This window comes from Pseudophryne corroboree, chromosome 4, assembly GCF_028390025.1.
Source record: "Pseudophryne corroboree isolate aPseCor3 chromosome 4, aPseCor3.hap2, whole genome shotgun sequence".
NCBI lineage: Eukaryota > Metazoa > Chordata > Amphibia > Anura > Myobatrachidae > Pseudophryne > Pseudophryne corroboree.
The window spans coordinates 133,476,478-133,496,842 of NC_086447.1; the positions used below are offsets into that span (position 1 = coordinate 133,476,478).

The following is a 20,365-nucleotide window of genomic DNA, read 5'->3' on the forward strand; positions in this document are numbered from 1 at the left end:
TTCACAAATTGTATCTTCAACAGGTGGTGGTCAAGGTTCCGCTCCTTCAACGAGGAAGGGTTTATTATTCTACCATGTTTGTAGTCCCGAAACCGGACGGTTCGGTCAGACCCATATTGAATTTAAAATCCCTCAACATATACCTGAAAAGATTCAAGTTCAAGATGGAATCGCTGAGAGCGGTCATCGCAAGCCTGGAAGGGGGGGATTTTATGTTGTCTCTGGACATAAAGGATGCATACCTTCATGTCCCAATTTATCCACCTCATCAGGCGTACCTCAGATTTGTGGTACAGGATTGTCATTACCAATTTCACGGCACCGAGAATATTTACCAAGGTAATGGCGGAAATGATGGTACTCCTGCGGAAGCAAGGAGTCACAATTATCCCATACTTGGACGATCTCCTCATAAAAGCGAGATCAAGAGAGCAGTTGCTGATCAGCGTAACACTTTCTCTGGAAGTGTTACGACAACACGGCTGGATTCTAAATATTCCAAAGTCGCAGTTGGTTCCTACGACTCGTCTGCCTTTCCTGGGCATGATTCTAGACACAGACCAGAAAAGGGTTTATCTCCCGATGGAGAAAGCTCAGGAACTCATGACACTGGTCAAGAACCTATTAAAACCAAAACAGGTGTCAGTGCATCACTGCACTCGTGTCCTGGGAAAGATGGTGGCATCATACGAGGCCATTCCCTTCGGCAGGTTCCATTCGAGGACTTTTCAATGGGACTTACTGGACAAGTGGTCCGGATCACATCTTCAGATGCATCGGTTAATCACCCTATCCCCCAGGGCCAGGGTGTCACTCCTGTGGTGGCTGCAGAGCGCTCACCTTCTCGAGGGCCGCAGATTTGGCATTCAGGACTGGGTCCTGGTGACCACGGACGCAAGCCTCCGAGGTTGGGGTGCAGTCACACAGGGAAGAAATTTCCAAGGTCTGTGGTCAAGTCAAGAGACTTGCCTTCACATCAACATCCTGGAACTAAGGGCCATATACAACGCCCTACGTCAAGTGGAGACCCTGCTTTGCAACCAACCGGTTCTGATTTAGTCAGACAACATCACCGCAGTGGCTCATGTAAACCGCCAAGGCGGCACAAGGAGCAGAGTGGCGATGGCGGAAGCCACCAGAATTCTTCGCTGGGCGTAGAATCACGTAAGCGCACTGTCAGCAGTGTTCATCCCGGGAGTGGACAACTGGGAAGCATACTTCCTCAGCAGACACGACCTCCACCCGGGAGAGTGGGGACTTCATCAGGAAGTCTTCGCACAGATTACAAGTCGGTGGGAACTGTCACAGGTGGACATGATGGCATCCCGCCTCAACAAAAAGCTACAGAGGTATTGCGCCAGGTCAAGAGACCCTCAGGCGATAGCTGTAGACTCCCTGGTGACACCGTGGGTGTTCCAGTCTGTCTATGTATTTCCTCCTCTTCCTCTCATACCCAAGGTGCTGAGGATAATAAGAAAAAGAGTGAGAACAATACTCATTGTTCCAGATTGGCCACGAAGGACTTGGTATCCAGATCTGCAAGAAATGCTCACAGAGGACCCGTGGCCTCTTCCTCTAAGACAGGACTTGTTGCAACAGGGGCCCTGTCTGTTCCAAGACTTACCGCGGCTGCGTTTGACGGCATGGCGGTTGAACGCCAGATCCTAGCAGAGAAAGGCATTCCGGATGAGGTCATTCCTACGCTGATAAAGGCTAGGAAGGACGTGACAGCTCATCATTATCACTGTATATGGCGAAAATATGTTGCTTGGTGTGAGGCCAGGAATGCTCCTACGGAGGAATTCCAGCTGGGCCGTTTCCTTCACTTCCTACAGTCCGGAGTGAATTTGGGCCTAAAATTGGGTTCCATTAAGGTCCAGATTTCGTCCCTATCCATTTTCTTTCAAAAGGAGTTGGCTTCTCTACCTGAAGTTCAGACGTTTGTAAAGGGAGTGCTGCATATTCAGCCCCCTTTTGTGCCTCCAGTGGCACCTTGGGATCTTAATGTGGTATTGAGTTTCCTGAAATCCCACTGGTTTGAAACACTCAAAACGGTGGAGTTGAAATATCTCACGTGGAAGGTGGTCATGCTATTAGCCTTGGCTTCGGCTAGGCGTGTGTCAGAGTTGGCGGCTTTGTCACATAAAAGCCCCTATCTGGTTTTCCATGCGGATAGAGCAGAATTGCGGACCCGTCCACAATTTCTGCCGAAAGTGGTTTCATCCTTTCATATAAACCAACCTATTGTGGTGCCTGTGGCTACTCGTGACTTGGAGGATTCCGAGTTACTTGATGTGGTCAGGGCTTTGAAGGTTTATGTAGCCAGAACGGCTAGGGTCAGGAAAACAGAGTCTTTGTTTATCCTGTATGCTTCAAACAAGCTTGGTGCTCCTGCTTCAAAGCAAACTATTGCTCGCTGGATCTGTAACACGATTCAGCAGGCTCATTCTGCGGCTGGATTGCCGCTGCCAAAATCCGTTAAGGCCCATTCCACTAGGAAGGTGGGCTCTTCTTGGGCGGCTGCCCGAGGGGTCTCAGCATTACAGCTTTGCCGAGCGGCTACTTGGTCAGGTTCAAACACTTTTTTGCAAAGTTCTACAAGTTTGAAACCCTGGCTGAGGTGGACCTCCTGTTTGCTCAATCGGTGCTGCAGAGTCATCCGCACTCTCCCGCCCGTTTGGGAGCTTTGGTATAATCCCCATGGTCCTTATGGAGTCCCCAGGATCCACTAGGACGTTAGAGAAAATAAGATTTTACTTACCGGTAAATCTATTTCTCATAGTCCGTAGTTGATAATGGGCGCCCGTCCCAAGTGCGGACTTCTTCTGCAATACTTGTATATAGTTATTGCTTCAATAAGGGTTAAGTTATGGTTGCATCAGTGTTTGACCTGATGCTCTGTTATTTGTCATACTGTTAACTGGTTATCACATGTTATACGGTGTGATTGGTGTGGCTGGTATGAATCTTGCCCTGGATTACCAAAATCCTTTCCTTGTACTGTCAGCTCTTCTGGGCACAGTTTCTCTAACTGAGGTCTGGAGGAGGGGCATAGAGGGAGGAGCCAGTGCACACCAGAACCTAAATTCTTTCTTAAAGTGCCCATGTCTCCTGCGGAGCCCGTGTATCCCCATGGTCCTTACGGAGTCCCCAGCATCCACTACGGACTACGAGAAAAAGATTTACTGGTAAGTAAAATCTTATTTTAAACCTTAAATAAAAGAAGGCCACTTTCTCACTTTGTGCTCCCCTGGGAACCCCACGATGAAGCCGTTTCTCCCAGGGTTCCTTCCTGTCTGTAGCATATTGGTATTCACGCAAGGATTTTTTCGGGCATGGTGCTAATCAGAGAGGTGGGCACTTTTTTATTTTTTTATTTTGAAGGGCCAAATGTCACAAAGCTCTAGCTGTTTGGTGAATTATGGGTACTGATGTGTAGCATAGTATTATATGTCATATTTAAATCTGCCTTAGAAGATGCAGCACAACAAAAGCCTAATCCAATCAATGCTGTCTCCGGAGGGCACCACCTCCCTTGTCCGGAGTTCAGCATGGTGTGTCAACTGGAAGTCGGCGTGGCAGTCAGCAACAGACGGTTGCCCCAATTATAGGCTGGGTGTAGTTTACCTTTATTAAATTGGACAGGGTGCGGCACCCTGCAAAAGAAACCTAGCATGAACACTTTGACCATCATTTTTTTCTTTTCTTATTGTTTATCTTTTGTGAATCACATTAATATTGCTACAGAGGGTGGTGTGAGCAGGAGGACCAATGGAAAAACAACTGTATTTTCTGTGAATACGTCTTGCTATTAATCGTGCAGCTTTTGAGACCATTATTATTATTATTATTATTTTTTTTTTTTATATAAACCAAATCCCAATATGCATATATGATGTTATACACACGTTTGTTAGAAATGTGTCTGTTGTTGCTGTCTATTATTGTATATATCACCCGCCTCTGTAACAAGTTCATTTCTTATTTCAGTGGCAACATGCGTCAAAGAATATAGACCTTTTTCAGCATCAGTAGCAGTTTTGCTAAATTGGCAAAACTGCAAATGCTTGCGATCGCATGCAGCACCGGGCAAGGCCGCCCAGCATGCTAATGGCCGCCAGCGATGCAATCACAATTGAACTGGCTGTGAAGGCAGGCGCAGAGTGGCAATGTTTTCCGTTGCAGCGGGTGACCAAAAACGGCACAAACATGCCCCCGTTTTCGCTGCACCAGCGCATCGCCGTTAGCCCCGTGATCATCTCTGCCTGTCAATCAGGCAGAGGCGTTTGCATCATTACGATGCAAATGCATTTTCTGCCCTGCACACGTGCAGACCGGCTTAAAAAAGAGCATTGGCTTAAAAAAAAAAGGCAGTATGCGATCACATTTCAGATCCATACTATAATAAGGCCCTATATGCTGATCAGACATTCTAGTACTGTATTTGTTTTCATGGCTTTCCTAGTCACCTAAATGCGAGAGGCAGCCATTTTTTGTGAACAGAGAGATTGGCGTGAGAATACAGCACAGAGATCCTCTCTCGTGGTAGGGGCCACTGTACAACCTCGGATCACACTTCCACATTAATTCTGGCTCTTGCACATGGATCCCCTGTATCATGCCTAACATGTCTAAAGATGGCATGCCTTGCCCAGCTTATGAGACGTATACAGTATATCTCCCAATATTTTAGTGTGTTTCTTGGGAGAGTATGTGCTACTTTTAATGGAGAGATTTGGTTCTTCTTTGTGGTGCTTATGAAGCTTTAAGCATCCCCAATGCTGTGAGCACAGCAGCAGTACTTGAGGCACAGACACCGCAAAACAGTCTAGCAACCAGAGTCCTAACTATTGGGGCGGTGGGGCAGATTACCAACAATGGGTGTGTCCTGCCTAAACTAGTACAGTTGGCAGGTATGTTATAGCCTTTCATGGAGTTGCCAGGTAAGTTTCTATATGTGTTGCATTGCGTTTATGTATAGTGAATGCTGCTGGTTTGGCATACTGCTTTATTTCATACTGTATACCTGGATTTAAAAGGCTGATCTTGACAACCTTGGCTCCATGTTGTTATACAGTACAGTCATACACATTATTGCCCCCAATGCCCAGAATTGAAGCAAAGCATATGATGCTGCCTTTTGGAGATGTTGCGACTTCACCTCCTCCTCTTCCTCCTCCACTGAACATACGTTAGCTCCAACTAGCGGGTGGAGTCCATTGGATGAAATACAGGCATGTTGCATCCTCTTACACCTTCTTTGGGGTATTAGTAAGCCAGTCCTTTGTGTGCAGACCTGCTCTTTACCATTCCTAAATGAATGTTTGTGTCAGTCCTGAAGGCGTCTGACATCCGTCATTCTCATAGTGTATGGGATTCATTTTACGCCTTGCTATTTTATTTTGTTGTGTTTAACTTGCATGTTTTTGTAACTCGATGCGTCGGTCTTGCATATATTGACGCCAAATGTGGAAACTTCGAACTCGGCCCACAATCTGCTCATTACTTCCTTGTGGTTCCAGATACTGATCTCTCCGTGCTTTGATGCAGGATTCTGGCATTGCAGTCCTATTGCTGTCTTTGATTATCTATAAAAGCGTTCCCACTCTGCAAATATTTTTCTTAATATATTCCAGTTCTACTCTCCGATACATTTCATTAGTGTTTTGTTTTTCTCTGCAGAAGACAATATATAAGGTTAATATTTATTTTTGCATATAATGGATGACTGTTTTTCGAACTTGATAAGCAGACACTTTGTGATCCCAAGGGGGAGATGTACTTAGCCTCGGAGAGATAAAGCACCAGCCAATCAGCTCCTAACCGCCATGATACAGGCTGTGTTTGAAAAATGACAGGAGCTGACTGATAGTTTATCTCTCTCCACTTCATCACTCTCCGAGGCTTAGTACATCTGCCCCATTTATCTTTGACTCTGTAATGCTATATTCTAATAGACTGTGAACCTACATTTCAGCTGTTCTTCTGTTGCATGAGCCCCCAACGAAAATGATGTCTTACCTCTGTCACTCTCCTCTAGTGGGGAGATGTATCAAGCCTTCTGAAAGAGGACCAGGTGGGTTGTTACCCAGAGCAACCAGATGGCAACTATAATTTTTCTAGTACATTCTTTCAAATAATAGCTAGAATCTGGATGCTATGGGAAACACTTCCACTTGTCCTCTTCAAAAGGTGTGATTCATTTCTATTACCACTATATTACACCAAGCTTGGAACTACGGCAAAGAGAGAACAATTCTTCACTACCCCGTGCTTTATACTGAGGTGATGGGTGGTGGAGGGACACAACTGCTTCCTGAGACATTCAATGCCAGTGCCCCATATTAACAAGTAATCCAGTGTTAGACCCCATAGCATGATGTTGTTGTCACAGTAGGGGTAGTATCAAATACAGATAAGGTAATATGAATGTGCCGGACCAGTTTCCATTCGAAGCTCAGAGACCGAAAATCAGTAGCTAACTGAATGCACAGTGGCTGGGCTGTGGTGTATATAAATGAAACAAACAAATGTGATTTGAGTTGACAATTACACTTCTTAATTGAGATCATGTGACCTGATGAAGCAATCTGAGTTCTGCCGGCTAGGTCTGCCGCTCTGCCCCGGGCTACAAAGCAGACACTCGGGGACTTCTGCCATGCCTGTTTTGCGACCTTGCAGCCATCTTTTAATAAGGCAAGCTGTTGGTGAAAGCTAATTTATTTAATGAGCATATGCATATCACATTCTGTGTAGCCTGTAGATACTCCAATACAGTTACTATGAATATTCTGAGCAGCAGTAAGGCCTTTTGGCTGCTGTCATTTTGTATTGCATGTGCTGAAATAAATTTGCTCACGTTGAGCAATCTGTGGCTGCTGAGGATGTACACGTTCCAGAACTCACTGCCTGCTTCTGTAACCGTTTGCTGTAGAACCGCAAGCAGTTGTGGAACTACTAGTTCCAGGATACAGTTGCTTATAGTTTCACAATAGCTGGGGAGGCTGCAGGATTCCCTCTCCTCAACCGGACATGAAGCCAAAGGTCATCCTTCTGATTGCCCGTGCCTTAAATAAGTTTTCTCAAATGTTATGTCTTTGTTACTGCTGTAATCTGTACGTGGTGGGAATACAAGCATGGTGCCCGGTGCATAGCGCAATGGGAAAGTTTCCCTGCAACTGTGAGGAGAGGGGACATATTGGCCTCCTTGGTGACCCCTGTTATGGCCACTCACATAGATGGACAAATTGGATTCAGGCACCATAAGTGTTTGCAGTCGAGATGCCTGGCGTGAGTGAGCCGACGGGTCCCGTGCAACTCTGCTAGCTTCGGGTGTCTTTTTTTTTTTGCCGAAAATGCATCTTACTCATAACGCAATGCGGCATGGACACATGAGGTGACTGTGCAGATTAATTTGATATGGCACTTGTTTGTATTACAGAGTCTGTATACAGAGCAGAACAGGGATATGTGCATAAAAAAGCCAATAGGCTTCATAGACGTCTATGGATGTCGTTGCCTATCTTGTACAAGCTACGGAACGTTTTGCTTTCCAGAGCTTGACACATACGGGGATTGCATCAAACCTCTCTGCAGTGTGTTTGTATTGTGGAATTTGTTGTCTATCATCGGCGTTGTGAGGACATTGTACTCTGTGCTACAGTTGAGGTATAGCAAAGGGGGAATTCCAGGTGGCACAGAAATTAGAGGATTTCCAGAAGGAACTTTCTGCAGTGGATTGAGGTTCAAGCGTTCACTGAAAACTCTACTTCAGACAAGTCTATCAAATTCTGACCCACCCACATAACCTTCAATGCCTCGCTATCTAATTTACGGATTCGGTATGATATCCCGGTGGACGGGATGACGGCAGTCAGATTCCCAAAAATGGCATCACAGCCATCAGAATACCGACAGCTCCTCCAAAATTACCCGAACCCTCCCCTGTTCCGTTGGGATTTTGACGCCGGCCTTATGCCATCTTTCAGGATTCCGGCATCTGTATTTCAACTGCTGGGATCCCGTCCAGCGGTATTTAACTACATCCCCTAATTACATTCCCTCTGTACAGTCCACACATATCCGCACATATGGTCTTTCTTCCTTTCACATCCTCCTGACTCTTGGCCAACATTTTTGGGTGACCATATCATGCAGCCCATTAAGAACCTTTGCAGTCTGGCAGGGCTATTATGCAATAGGTAGCATCTATCCTTGTGTATCAATGCCTATTTCCCTATAGATTGTAAGCTTGCGAGCAGGGCCTTCCTACCTCTGTCTGTTTGTTTCTACCCAGTTTTGTTCTATTACTGCTATTCCACTTGTGAAGTGCGCTATGTAAGAAACTGATAATAATAATAATAATAATAATAATCATTACTCATTTATATGTCCAAGAATCAGTACAGATGTGACACGTGTGTTTTTATATGTTGTCTGTTCAGAATCTACCCACATTAAAAGGAACAAACCATCAAAGTAGACGTGAAACCTAATGTGTGTACTAAATAGGACACTTTGGAAATACTCCTGTACTTCTGCTGATTCTCAAATATTCCGAGGTACAAATGGTAAAACATCACAAGCATGAGAGTTTAATCTTATACCACTCTTGCAACCAGCCCTTAATTTAGTTTGTTTTATGGCTTTTCCTAAAATAGTGCTCTGTATTTCCTCATTTACTGTATGTCTAATGTTACTGTGAGAGTAAGGGGACATCATACCGTCCAGTGGCAACTCCAGAGGAGGGGCTGCAACACAATCCATAATTCAAACAGGGGAGCCACACCAACTGCCACCCCAAATGCAGCCAAACATCACTGGCTGGGACTCACTGGCAGTAGGTGTGGCTCCCCTGTTTGAATTTTGGATTGTACTGCAGCCCCACCTCTTCAACTGCCACTGGTACAGTCTATGTTGTGTGTGTCACTTTTGTGTGCTTTAAGCTGTATTACATTGCGTCTCATTGTGAGCATAAAGTTGAGCAATTGTTGGCCGACTGCTCATGTGTCCCGATTGCACTGCACACGCCCCAAGGTACCTGTTTGTGATGCCGCTCGCTATGAGTATTTATTGGCAGAGTGAATGATAATGAGACCTTTTGGGGGAGGTAACCAGAAGTGACGGTAAATACACAGGCACAGTGCGACCATATTCACAAGGGCTGTGTCGCCTTACACCCACGATCCTGTACGCATAAAACATAGTGCCGGCAGCTCGGTTCCTGCGCCCATTCTGCGTGACAAGAGTTACTCATTATTGAAGGATCTGCGACTACTCTGCGTATTTGCACACAGGATTAGATCTGCGAAGTCACCGGTGGTCGTCTCAATACATTTACAGAGCACATAGGGCCTAATTCAGCATGGATCGCTATTCAGAGAAATCGCAAATGCAATTATCGAACGACTGCGCAAACGTAGCAGTTGCATTGCGCAAATGCGAGGGGTAATAGCGTCAGAAATTGCGTACAGATCATTATCGCAATGTAGCCGCCGTTTGACAGACAGGAAGCCGGCGTTTCTGGGCGGAAACCTGATATTTTCTGGGTGTGTCAGAAAAATGCAGACGTGCCCAGGCTTTTTTGGGGAGGGTCTCTGTCATCAGTGCAGACCACTTCCAGGCCATCTAAGTCGCAGGTTAGTGGCAGCATCAGACCTACTTACATTTGCTTAGACGGCAAAGATTCTTTGATGTTACGGAAATTGCATATGCGAGTGGATCGCGATCTGCGATGCATTCGCAATTTTTGCACTGGACATTTTTTTCTTCCAGTCGTGGCGGCGCCATTCTACTCACAGACCACGGCAATTTCTCTGAATCGTGATCCATGCTGAATTAGGCCCATAAGCCGTGTTGAGGATCGCAGCTGCGAACACATGAGTACATCACTGGATCAAGCCCCAGGACAGAGGTTCCCAAACTCCCCCCAATACAGTCCAAGTTTTAAGTTTATCCATGCTTGAGCACAGGTGATTTAATTAGTACTTCAGTCAATTTGATTTAACAATTTGGACTCGAGCTTGGCTATCCTTTAAAACCCGGACACTAATGGCGGAGTCTGGGAAAGACAAAAAATAGACCTTATTTATAGAAAAAATAATGTGCTCCCCCCTCCCAGCTCAGTTGCACAACACCAAACCATAAAAGGCCATCGCCAGTCCTTGTATTCACCCATAAGCCACTGCCATAGGTTGTCCCAAGCAGATCCTGCAAATCCATGCGCAAGCTGGCTACCCAAACCAGGTGTATTGCACTGTGGTTGTCCTCTCTAGGTAAGTGAGCTTTAATGTGGCTGTTGCCGCAGACACCCGCCTAATTCTTTGTCATTGCAATGGGACGGTGTATAGAAATTCAATTTTAAAGAAAATAAAAATGACCTTACTCTCAATGGTTTCATTTAAAATGCACAGTGTAATAATAATAAACAATCGCTGTACAATTTTAATGCTAATTTGGGCCCTGGGTCCACTGTACCTCAAGCCTATGGCTGCTGTTTTGTTTTATCGCCCTAATAAGCAGCAGGGCAGCTCCTAATCAGCCTAATAAAGGCAAATATGAAATTAGAAAGCATTCCCTGTGTACAACATTTTCTGCCCCTCGCAATTAATAATTAGACCTGGGGAATTTATTTTAACATGTGTTGGTGGATTTCAAGCATAGTGCTCCAAATTGCAGAATATCCCTTATCAGGGAGACTTAAAGACTTAAACATTAGGATAATGATTTGCATACTTGTACATATTTTCCTACTTTATGCTTCTTAATTTCTGCGGACTGCTGAGACGTTTGACCTCCTTAAATCAGTTCATTTTTGTCCCCTATCAACAATGGTTGTATTGTGCTTTGTACTAACAGGTTTTAGCAGGACTGGTATTAGAGGAAAGCTAATACGCTTCATGTGACTCGTCAGCTGGGGGTTTTCATTCCAGTCTTTGACGTCTTATCTCTTTTGGATTTGGTGCATTTCCGATGCCAGATGGGAAAATACTTTTCCTCTCCTCCTACCACTATATTCAATTAAATGGGCCTTGAGAGATACAATGTGAAAGGGAAAGTTACATGCTCATGTTATCATCAGTGTCTGCACCATAAGACACTCCTATTGGACAACATTGTGCCCCTATTTATATAACATGTAGGTCTAGCAGGAGGCATTCAATTTGCCGGTTGTCAGGAGACCATCGCCAGAATCCCGACACACGGAGAATTATTCCGACCGCCCACCGAAATCCCCCACTCGGGTGGTGGTCCACACCACCACCCGAGGGAGAATATTACTGGGCCTGAAGTGTGGCGAGCCCACGAGGGGACACGCTGCGCTCCACGCTAGTATTCCGGATGTCTGGATCCCGATGTCTGTCTCCTGACTGCCGGGATATCCTACTGATCCCCAATTTGCCGGTGGTCATACTGATAGCGGTCCAGCATATTATATACAGTAGCACATGTAGAGACAGCTCTTTGCTGTCCATTCCCCTCCTATTCCTTTTCTATAGCTGCCTTTCCAATTCCAAGGAAGCAACTTGCACAGCGGTTGGCTAACATTTCATGCAGGGTTGGTGTATTAGACATCCGACAGATAAGTCTAGGGGGTCTATTTACTAAGCCTTGGATGGAGATAACGTAACAGCCAATCGGCTCCTGTCATTTTTCAAACCCAGATTGTGACATGACAGTTAGGAGGTGATTGGCTGGTCATTTATCTCCGTCCACTTTATCTCCATCCAAGGCTTAGTAAATAGACCCCTAGATTTGTTAGGAAGAGTGGAAGTGTTGCCCATTTCAACCAATTAGATTCTACCGTTCACTTTTACTAATTTTCTAGACAATGATACAATCTGATTGATCGCTATCTGCAATACCTCCACTTTTCCTTTATAAATGATCTAGTATACTTGCTCTTGCTTTTATATACTATATTGCAGTGGTTCTCAAACTGTGTGCCTAGGTTTCCTGGGGTACCTCGGGACACTTGCAGGGGTGCCTTGGATTGGTGGTCTAGGACCAGTTCAGTTTATTTATTGTCAATGTAATAGGCAAAACCAGTGCTGCTGGCTGCCAATCAGAAGCAAATCTTTTCCCGTACCATACAAATTAACCTGAGGATGGCCTATAAACACAGTTTACTTACTTTAATATTTCTTTCTAAATTTTTCCGTAAGAAACATTTGGCCAAGGGGGTGCCGTGAAAAAAATTCTGATAATCTAGGGTGCCGTGATTCAATGTTTGGTTACTGGTATATCGTGTACGGTTTCCTCAGTCTTGCATTTTAGTTAACTTAGTGTTGGGTACAGTTTGAAGATAGGTGTGTTGGACACATCTGTATTAATTAGTAATAACACTGTCCAGTAACATACTGATTTTTATGTATATAAATTTGTCTCTTATCACTAACGCTGTCAAGCCACATCTCCTGGTGTAACCCAGGCACATATACAGGTTGAGTATCCCATATCCAAATATTCCAAAATACAGAATTTTTTGAGTGAGAGCGAGATATTGAAACATTGTTTTCAGATGGCTCAGTGTACATAAACTTTGTTTAATACACAAAATTATTAAAAATATTTGTATTAAATGACCTTCAGGCTGTGTGTATAAGGTGTATATGAAACAAATGAATTGTGTGAATGTACACACACTTTGTATTAAACAAAGTGTGTGTACATTCACACAATTCATTTATGTTTCGCACAAAGTTATTAAAAATATTGGCTAAAATACCTTCAGGCTGTGTATCAGGTGTATATGAAAATATATGCGTTCTGTGCTTAGACTTAGGTCCCATCACCATGATATCTCATTATGGTATGCAATTATTCCAAAATACTGAAAAATCCGATATCCAAAATACGTCTGGTCCCAAGCATTTTGGATAAGGGATACTCAACCTGTAATACTGTTCTCTTCTGGCATAAACCAGGCACATATACTACAGTTTTCTCCTTGCATGAACCAGGCACATATACTACTGTTCTCTCTATAATACTGTGCTCTCCTTGCATGAACCAGGCACATATACTACTGTTCTCTCCTGGCATAAACCAGACACACATACTACTGTTCCCTCCTGGCATAAACCAGGCACATATACTACTGTTCTCTCTATAATACTGTGCTCTCCTTGCATGAACCAGGCACATATACTACTGTTCTCTCCTGGCATAAACCAGGGGCATATAATACTTTTCTCTCCTGGCATAAACCAGGGACATATAATACTGTACTCTCCTGGCATAAACCAGGGGCATATAATACTGTTCTCTCCTGGCATAAACCAGGCGCATATAATACTGTTCTCTCCTGGCATAAACCAGGCGCATATAATACTGTTCTCTCCTGGCATAAACCAGGGGCATATAACATCATATACTGTTGTTCTCCCCTGGTATAAAATTGGTGCATATGATCTTGAGATACAGTATGGCCAACTCTGCAATCTGTAAAAAAGTCATTGTATATTTTGTGCACATCTTACATCTGCATCCGCCATTGCTTTGAGCTCCTTTACAGTATATACAGTATACTATATACAGCAGGCAAGCTAATTGTAGTCTTTTGGTTTCAGAAATCCTTGCCTTAGAAGACTGCTCATTACTACTCCAATGAAGTGTTTTTTTTCTGTAAGACTCGTTTTTGCTAGGCAATATTAGGTGACCCCGTTCTGTAACAAAGTGAATTGGATGGAGTCAGCACAAGTGGACTGCTTGCTCTGCACATTTCTACAGCCATCTATGTTTTTTTTTGCTCTCTTTTGTAGATGTTATTGCTTGGCAGTTAAAGTTGGATTTACTGGCTTAGCTATAAACATTACAGCTTATTGCTCATAAACTCGTTAAATATTCTTTAATTTTTCATTTCTACTGTTGCTCATTTCTGTGCCTTGGTAGCCCGTGTTGTGGGCACGATCTGTTCCATTTTTCTTTTTTCAAGTATGTGCAAGTGCTGAACAATATTTGTGTTGAATCGTGCATCTGTTTACACAATATGTTTGCTGATTAAAGCATCTCCATGAATCTACTGCAGCGAAAGGGTCTGTTTCATCCACAATTCAAACACCTTTTCTCTATCGTCCTAAGTGGATGCTGGGGTTCCTGAAAGGACCATGGGGAATAGCGGCTCCGCAGGAGACAGGGCACAAAAAAGTAAAGCTTTACTAGGTCAGGTGGTGTGCACTGGCTCCTCCCCCTATGACCCTCCTCCAGACTCCAGTTAGATTTTGTGCCCGAACGAGAAGGGTGCAATCTAGGTGGCTCTCCTAAAGAGCTGCTTAGAGAAAGTTTAGTTTAGGTTTTTTTCTTTACAGTGAGTCCTGCTGGCAACAGGATCACTGCAACGTGGGACTTAGGGGGAAAGTAGTAAACTCACCTGCATGCAGAGTGGATTTGCTGCTTGGCTACTGGACACCATTAGCTCCAGAGGGATCGAACACAGGCCCAGCCGTGGAGTCCGGTCCCGGAGCCGCGCCGCCGACCCCCTTGCAGATGCTGAAGCGTGAAGAGGTCCGGAAACCGGCGGCTGAAGACTCCTCAGTCTTCATAAGGTAGCGCACAGCACTGCAGCTGTGCGCCATTTTCCTCTCAGCACACTTCACTGGGCAGTCACTGAGGGTGCAGAGCGCTGGGGGGGGGCGCTCTGAGAGGCAAATATAAACCTTATACAAGGCTAAAAATACCTCACATATAGCCCATAGGGGCTATATGGAGATATTTAACCCCTGCCTGACTGGAAAAATAGCGGGAGAAGAACCCGCCGAAAAAGGGGCGGGGCCTATCTCCTCAGCACACGGCGCCATTTTCTGTCGCAGCTCCGCTGGTCAGAACGGCTCCCAGGTCTCTCCCCTGCACTGCACTACAGAAACAGGGTAAAACAGAGAGGGGGGGCACATTAATGGCTATATATATATATATTAAAGCAGCTATAAGGGAGCACTTAATATAAGGATATCCCTTGTATATATAGCGCTTTGTGGTGTGTGCTGGCAGACTCTCCCTCTGTCTCCCCAAAAGGGCTAGTGGGTCCTGTCTTCATTAGAGCATTCCCTGTGAGTTTGCGGTGTGTGTCGGTACGTGGTGTCGACATGTATGAGGACGATATTGGTGTGGAGGCGGAGCAATTGCCAAATATGCAGATGTCACCCCCCAGGGGGTCGACACCAGAATGGATGCCTTTATTTGTGGAATTACGTGATGGTTTATCTTCCCTTAAACAGTCAGTTGAGGACATGAGGCGGCCGGACAATCAATTAATGCCTGTCCAGGCGCCTCAAACACCGTCAGGGGCTGTAAAACGCCCTTTGCCTCAGTCGGTCGACACAGACCCAGACACGGGCACTGATTCCAGTGACGACGGTAGAAATTCAAACGTATTTTCCAGTAGGGCCACACGTTATATGATTTTGGCAATGAAGGAGACGTTACATTTAGCTGATACTACAGATACCGTAAAACAGGGTATTATGTATGGTGTGAAAAAACTACAAACAGTTTTTCCTGAATCAGAAGAATTAAATGACGTGTGTGATGAAGCGTGGGTTGCTCCTGATAAAAAGTTGATAATTTCAAAAAAGTTATTGGCATTATACCCTTTCCCGCCAGAGGTTAGGGCGCGCTGGGAAACACCCCCTAAGGTGGACAAGGCGCTCACACACTTATCCAAACAAGTGGCGTTACCCTCTCCTGAGACGGCCGCACTTAAGGATCCATCAGATAGAAAGATGGAAGTTATTCAAAAGAATATATACACACATGCAGGTGTTATACTACGACCAGCTATAGCAACTGCCTGGATGTGCAGTGCTGGAGTAGTTTGGTCAGAATCCCTGATTGAAAATATTGATACCCTAGATAGGGACAATGTTTTACTGTCGTTAGAACAAATAAAGGATGCATTTATCTATATGCGTGATGCACAGAGGGATATTTGCACACTGGCATCTCGGGTGAGTGCTATGTCCATTTCAGCCAGAAGAGCCTTATGGACACGACAGTGGACAGGCGATGCGGATTCAAAACGTCACATGGAGGTTTTGCCGTATAAAGGGGAGGAGTTATTTGGAGTTGGTCTATCAGACTTGGTGGCCACGGCTACTGCCGGGAAATCCACTTTTTTACCTCAAGTCACTCCCCAACAGAGAAAGGCACCGACCTTTCAACCGCAGCCTTTTCGCTCCTACAAAAATAAGAGAGCAAAGGGCTTGTCGTACCTGCCACGAGGCAGAGGAAGAGGGAAGAGACACCAACAGGCAGCTCCTTCCCAGGAACAGAAGCCCTCCCCGGCTCCTGCAAAAACCTCAGCATGACGCTGGGGCCTCTCAAGCGGACTCGGGGACAGTGGGGGGCCGTCTCAAAAATTACAGCGCGCAGTGGGCTCACTCGCAGGTAGACCCCTGGATCCTGCAGATAATATCTCAGGGGTACAGGTTGGAATTAGAGACGGATCCTCCTCATCGTTTCCTGAAGTCTGCCTTACCAACCGTCTCTTCCGAAAGGGAGAGGGTGTTGGAAGCCATTCACAAGCTGTACGCTCAGCAGGTGATAGTCAAAGTACCCCTATTACAACAAGGAAAGGGGTATTATTCCACTCTATTTGTGGTACCGAAGCCGGATGGCTCGGTAAGGCCTATTCTAAATCTGAAATCCTTGAACCTCTACATAAAAAAGTTCAAGTTCAAGATGGAGTCACTCAGAGCAGTGATAGCGAACCTGGAAGAAGGGGACTTTATGGTATCCTTGGACATCAAGGATGCGTATCTACACGTTCCGATTTACCCCGCACACCAGGGGTACCTCAGGTTCATTGTTCAAAACTGTCACTATCAGTTTCAGACGCTGCCGTTCGGATTGTCCACGGCGCCTCGGGTCTTTACCAAGGTAATGGCCGAGATGATGATTCTTCTTCGAAGAAAAGGCGTATTAGTTATCCCATACTTGGACGATCTCCTAATAAGGGCAAGGTCCAGAGAACAGCTGGAGACAGCTTTAGCACTATCTCAAGAGGTGCTAAGACAACACGGGTGGATTCTGAATATTCCAAAATCCCATTTAATCCCGACAACTCGTCTGCTGTTCCTAGGAATGATTCTGGACACGGTTCAGAAAAAGGTTTTCCTTCCAGAGGAAAAAGCCAAGGAGTTATCCGATCTGGTCAGGAACCTCCTAAAACCAGGAAAAGTGTCAGTACATCAATGCACAAGAGTCCTGGGAAAAATGGTGGCTTCTTACGAAGCAATTCCATTCGGCAGATTCCATGCAAGAATATTCCAAAGGGATCTGTTGGACAAATGGTCAGGGTCGCATCTGCAGATGCACCTGCGAATAACCCTGTCACCAAAGACAAGGGTGTCACTTCTGTGGTGGTTGCAGAAGGCTCACCTATTAGAAGGCCGCAGATTCGGCATTCAGGATTGGATCCTGGTGACCACGGACGCCAGCCTGAGAGGCTGGGGAGCAGTCACACAAGGAAGAAACTTCCAGGGAGTATGGACGAGTCTGGAAAAGTCTCTTCACATAAACATTCTGGAACTAAGAGCAATCTACAATGCTCTAAGCCAGGCGGAACTTCTCCTGCAAGGAAAGCCGGTGTTGATTCAGTCGGACAACATCACGGCGGTCGCCCATGTAAACAGGCAGGGCGGCACAAGAAGCAGGAGTGCAATGGCAGAAGCTGCCAAGATTCTTCGCTGGGCGGAGAATCACGTGATAGCACTGTCAGCAGTGTTCATCCCGGGCGTGGACAACTGGGAAGCAGACTTCCTCAGCAGACACGATCTTCATCCGGGAGAGTGGGGTCTACATCCAGAAGTCTTCAACATGTTAATAGACCGTTGGGAAAGACCAATTGTAGACATGATGGCGTCTCGCCTCAACAAGAAACTGGACAAATATTGCGCCAGGTCAAGAGATCCACAGGCAATAGCTGTGGACGCACTGGTAACTCCTTGGGTGTACCAGTCAGTGTATGTGTTTCCTCCTCTGCCGCTCATACCAAAGGTATTGAAGATCATACGGCAAAGAAGAGTAAGAACAATACTAGTGGTTCCGGATTGGCCGAGAAGGACTTGGTATCCGGAACTTCAAGAGATGCTCACGGACGAACCGTGGCCTCTACCTCTGAGAAGGGACCTGCTACAGCAGGGTCCCTGTCTTTTTCAAGACTTACCGCGGCTGCGTTTGACGGCATGGCGGTTGAACGCCAGATCCTAAAAGGGAAAGGCATTCCAGAAGAAGTCATTCCTACCTTGATTAAGGCACGGAAGGAAGTCACCGTGAAACATTATCACCGCATTTGGCGAAAATATGTAGCGTGGTGCGAGGATCGGAGGGTTCCGACGGAGGAATTCCAACTGGGTCGTTTCCTACATTTCCTGCAATCAGGATTATCTATGGGTCTCAAATTGGGATCCATTAAGGTTCAAATTTCGGCCCTGTCAATATTCTTCCAAAAAGAATTGGCCTCTGTCCCTGAGGTCCAGACTTTTGTCAAGGGAGTACTGCATATACAGCCTCCTGTGGTGCCTCCGGTGGCACCGTGGGATCTAAATGTAGTTTTAGATTTCCTCAAATCCCATTGGTTTGAACCATTGAAAAAGGTGGATTTGAAATATCTCACATTGAAAGTGACTATGTTACTAGCCCTGGCCTCTGCCAGGAGAGTATCTGAATTGGCGGCTTTATCTTATAAAAGTCCTTATCTAATCTTCCATTCGGATAGGGCAGAACTGCGGACTCGTCCGCATTTTCTCCCTAAAGTGGTATCAGCATTTCATCTGAACCAACCTATTGTGGTGCCTGCGGCCACTAGCGACTTGGAGGACTCCAAGTTGTTGGACGTTGTCAGAGCCTTAAAAATATACATTGCAAGGACGGCTGGAGTCAGAAAATCTGACTCGCTGTTTATATTGTATGCACCCAACAAGTTGGGCGCACCTGCTTCTAAGCAGTCGATTGCTCGTTGGATTTGTAACACAATTCAACTTGCACATTCTGTGGCAGGCCTGCCACAGCCTAAAACTGTAAAAGCCCACTCCACAAGGAAGGTGGGCTCATCTTGGGCGGCTGCCCGAGGGGTCTCGGCATTACAACTCTGCCGAGCAGCTACGTGGTCGGGGGAGAACACGTTTGTAAAATTTTACAAATTTGATACCCTGGCAAAGGAGGACCTGGAGTTCTCTCATTCGGTGCTGCAGAGTCATCCGCACTCTCCCGCCCGTTTGGGAGCTTTGGTATAATCCCCATGGTCCTTTCAGGAACCCCAGCATCCACTTAGGACGATAGAGAAAATAAGAATTTACTTACCGATAATTCTATTTCTCGGAGTCCGTAGTGGATGCTGGGCGCCCATCCCAAGTGCGGATTATCTGCAATACTTGTACATAGTTATTGTTAACTAATTCGGGTTATTGTTAAGGAGCCATCTTTAAGAGGCCCTTTCTGTTGTCATACTGTTAACTGGGTTTAGATCACAAGTTGTACGGTGTGATTGGTGTGGCTGGTATGAGTCTTACCCGGGATTCAAAATGCCTCCCTTATTGTGTATGCTCGTCCGGGCACAGTACCTAACTGGAGTCTGGAGGAGGGTCATAGGGGGAGGAGCCAGTGCACACCACCTGACCTAGTAAAGCTTTACTTTTTTGTGCCCTGTCTCCTGCGGAGCCGCTATTCCCCATGGTCCTTTCAGGAACCCCAGCATCCACTACGGACTCCGAGAAATAGAATTATCGGTAAGTAAATTCTTATTTTTAGAAGTCTCTAGATTAGAACATAGAAACGTTCAATGGAACGGACAGGTGTAATCGTAGTTCAGTGGTTTACAATGAGTGTGATCTCGGGTACATATGACGTAAGTGTCGTTATAAGCAACTGCCTATGGATGTCTACCTGCAGCTTTCTCCAGGTTTTAGAACGTCATTATGTAATATAGGGGCAGTAAAACAGTTACAGATTTTTATTTTGAAGCTTCCATTAAGGATGCTTCCCTTTTTGGCACTAAGGGGTAAATATATGAAGCAGTGATAAGAGTGGAGAAGTGAGCCAGTGGAGAAGCAACCAATCAGCATTAAAGTAACAGTTATAATTAGCATACTATAAAATTATACAGAGCAGCTGATTGGTTGCCATGGTCAACTTCTCCACTGGCTCACTTCTCCTCTCTTATCACTGCTTCATACATTTACCCCTAAAGTCAGTGGATTGGCTAATATTTTACAGACCCATGGGGTGATGTGGGGATAGAGCAATCCCAAAAGTTTGTTAAGGATGAGTCCTAAGCACTTTTTATAGGTGTTAACTCCGCTTTGGTGATATTACATTAATTATGGTGTTAATACAGAGTTGAAAGTTGTCTTGTTTACAGAGCATTTTG

The 20,365-nt window shown here is 45.4% G+C and overlaps 1 protein-coding gene across 3 annotated transcripts in view; it reads left to right on the plus strand.

Annotated features, from left to right (window-relative positions):
* Window positions 1-20,365, plus strand: part of KIDINS220 (kinase D interacting substrate 220) — a 344,589-nt gene that overhangs the window by 259,111 nt on the left and 65,113 nt on the right. The gene's annotated exons all lie outside the window — the stretch shown is intronic.